At 39.3% G+C, this 3481-nt stretch overlaps 1 pseudogene; it reads right to left on the bottom strand.

The window, feature by feature from the left end:
• Nucleotides 1–2465: 2465 nt before the first annotated feature.
• On the bottom strand, nucleotides 2466–3272 carry LOC101581463 (annotated as a pseudogene).
• Nucleotides 3273–3481: the final 209 nt, after the last annotated feature.

The following is a 3481-nucleotide window of genomic DNA, read 5'->3' as shown; positions in this document are numbered from 1 at the left end:
TTTGTAGCTTTTTAAAGATGTAGACAGAGTGAATTTTAGAGAAATAATTTCTTTCTTTTTTTCTATTTTTGTATTTAAGACAAGATCTACAGGGTCTCTCTGTGTAAGTTGGACTCTTAGTGATCCTCCTGTTTACAGCTTCAAAAAAGCTGGGATTACAGGCACGCTCCACCATGCCAATCTCAGTCACCAGCTCAGTGCATCCTGGGGGCGGGGCCGGCTCAGCAGGCCCCAGGTTCAAACTCCCAGCCCCTGCGTCTGCTTAAGCAGGTGCTTTAATCCAATGAGCTATTTGGCTGGCCCTAGAGAAATATTTCTGAAATGAATACATAGCATAAGATTAATAATAGATTGCTTATTGTAAATAAATTATTTACAAACTTAAATGAATGTAACAATAAAAATTGTCCAAAAAAAAAAAAAAAAAGAAGAACGAACTTACAGATCAGTCATATAATAGTTTACTCTGTGCCAAAATCAAGAAACTTATATTCATATAATTAGAATTCTCAAAGTAGAAAGGGGTAGGCAATAAATATTTAAAGATTTAAAATTTTCTGAATTTAGTTGAAATTGTAGCATTTCCAAGAAAAATGAATGTTTTGTACAAGAAATTTGAATAAAACCATACCAAGATACACAAAAATGAGATTATCCAAAACTCATTGTAAAGAAAAAAAAAATAAAGCATATACATAAAAAATTAGCTATGGAAGAACAAAATTAAATAGCATCTTATTCCACATTAGAAAAAAAAAGAGCAAATCTGTAAGAAACTAGATTAATTAATTCAAAGGATTGAAAGAAAAAAATCTGTCCTCACTGAATTTTATACTTAGAAAATAGATCTTTGAAAACTAAAAGTAAAATATTTCCCAGTTATACAACTCAAAATATTCAAATACCTCTGGACGTGGCATACAGAAAATAAGAAAGAGCATAATCCAGAAGGCAAGAGAAGTTGCTGTATGGTCCTGGATAAAGAATAAAGAACTCTCAAAATAGTAGTTATGCAGGACTGTGTAAAATAGATGAACCCATTTAAAAGGCCATTGAAGATGTCTACAAAACAGTATCAATCTTATGTCAGGTTATACACATATTGTTACATGTATATATGTGTGTATATGTGTGTGTGTGTGTGTGTGTGTGTGTGTGCATGTAAAAGACAAAGAAGAAGTAAAATAAAGTCATTGGAAAATGGAAATACACTTTTTAAAGTTTCTAATACTAGGAGAAAATATACATGTCTTCTCAGTAGATTACAAGTCAGAGATGCAGTATAAATCTTAGTCTTACATTGTTCATCTTTGCCTTGTCTTGCAGATGTTGAATTTTTTTTCCTGCATCCTAATTGATTTTATGAGATCTTTTCTTACCTTTTCACTAGCTGCAATGGTGTCTTCAAGAACTGAAAGTCTATTTTCAGTTTCATTCAAATGGTTTTGCCAGCTTGTGATTTTTTTTAACATTTAGTCTTTATTGTGTTGTATGACGTACTTAAGTAATGCAAAATTTACTGTACTAAAATACCCATATTTCCAAAATAACATTACACAGCGTAGCCCCCAGTCTCTGTAGAAGTATTATGAGTAACCTGCGCCTTTTTACTTAACAATGCACTGTTGACTGCTGTTGGAAGGATGGTAACAGATGAGGAAGAAAGAAAACAAAAAGCTAAGTATGAATACATCTTCCCAAACACACATAGCCATAGTTTACAATGGAACTGCTACGGAAACAAGTAAATGACATTTGATGTGTTACCTCTAAAATGTAGACTCTGCAATAAAAAGCCAAAGGCACATAAAAATATATTTTAACTTTAAAAATAACTTAGTTACCATAATACCTTGTGTCTTACCAACATGGAGCTGACAGTCAAAAGTTTGCAATATAGATACAGTATAATATATAAGAGATACTTAAGAACTACACGGAAACACCCAAAACCCATTAAAGTTGCTCAAATATGAAAACACAGAGAAGTTTTAACACTGGCAAACTCGTGAGCCCAAACCATTGAATTTAAAAAAGAGTCTAGAAAAAAGGCTTAGGTGTTAAATACATTTTCAGTCTCTAATGCTCAGAAAAATGTCAGAGTGCTGCCAGGTTCCTCGCAGGACTAAGCCAGCCCCTCCCGGCCAGCGCCAACCCCGCCCGGCTGGACTTCTTACGGCGTCTGCAAACAAGAAAGCTTGAGCTGAACGTCAGCAGGGCCTGCTGAAAATGGGCTCGGACTCACTTTCTCTTTCTGCCAGGACAGGATTTTTGTTGTTATTTTTTTCCTAAATGACTTTTGCAAACACTTAAAAAAATATTTTATAGGAATAGTAATATTATTCTAGAAAATGCAACACAAGATTGCAAAAAAACAGCCAGGGAAGCTCTTTCCCTCAACTGCGGTTACTTTTTTCCTTTCTTTCTTGTAGGACCTTTTGCCCCAAAGCAGAAAGAGCATCCTGTTACATATTTTTATCCATGACGTTCAGCACCTGATCCAAAGGCGAAAGCCCCAGATCGAGCTGTAGGGAGAGGAGAGAACCGGTCAGGTCAGAGAGGGACTCCTCGGACGTAGTCTTTCCCTTCCTTACCCCGCACAGGGCAGGATGGTCAAACGTGTCCTTGGCTGGCCAGTCGGTGTACTGTTCGGACAAGCTGGAGGAGTGGCTGTGCCTGCCCTGGCTGGAGCGCGAGGCCGAGCCGCTGGAGCCCCACAAGGCGTCGCCTGGTGGATGGTCCCATTTCCCAACAGGCTGCTTTCCTCCTGAGCTTTTTCCTCTCTGACAGGCTCGCAGCTGAGCCTGGGTAGCTTTGTCGGCCCAAAGGACTCCTGTTTGGAATTAAACGTCACTGGTGACAGTAAGGGCAACATGAGCGCTTGGGAACCTCCAGTAGTGGGGAGGGAGATGGTGTTTTTGAGCACTGGGGAGGGTGTTTCAATGAACATGGAGTCTGAGGTGCTGTTGTCTCGAAAGAACTCGTGATGCCCGGGGAACTGGCCCAGGCGAGCTTTCTCCTGGTTTCCAGGCAGTAACTCATAGTTCCCCTGGAAGAAGGACATATCTCCAAAGACGTCATGCTGGCCCTCTTTGCCAATGTTAATGGTGTGGTGAAAGTCCCCAACGGGCGGACTAATCATATCAGGAGACAAAATGTCCCTTAGTTTGAATTTCTTTCCTTTTTTGTTGTTAGCAGCTTTCAGATAGATGGGGGTCTTGGCTGGCATTTTGAAATTTTGGAATGTCTTTCTTTGTAAAAGAGGAAAAGGGCCACTTCACAGATGTTATATGTTCGAGTGGCTCTGAAGGGGATGGGGTCCAAGAGCCACCGCTGATAAGAAAGGTGCTAGCCCTGTGATTGAGGGTTTTTTTTTTTTTTTTTTTGGAACTGGGGATTGAACTCAGGACCTTGTGCTCGCCAGGGAAGCACTTATCCACTGAGCCATCTCCCCAGCCCATGTGACTGAGGGTTTTTTTCT

This window comes from Octodon degus, unplaced genomic scaffold (genome assembly GCF_000260255.1).
Source record: "Octodon degus isolate 3935 unplaced genomic scaffold, OctDeg1.0 scaffold00116, whole genome shotgun sequence".
NCBI lineage: Eukaryota > Metazoa > Chordata > Mammalia > Rodentia > Octodontidae > Octodon > Octodon degus.
The sequence above is the reverse complement of the archived record's forward strand: the minus strand, read 5'-3'. Positions and strand labels throughout refer to the sequence as shown.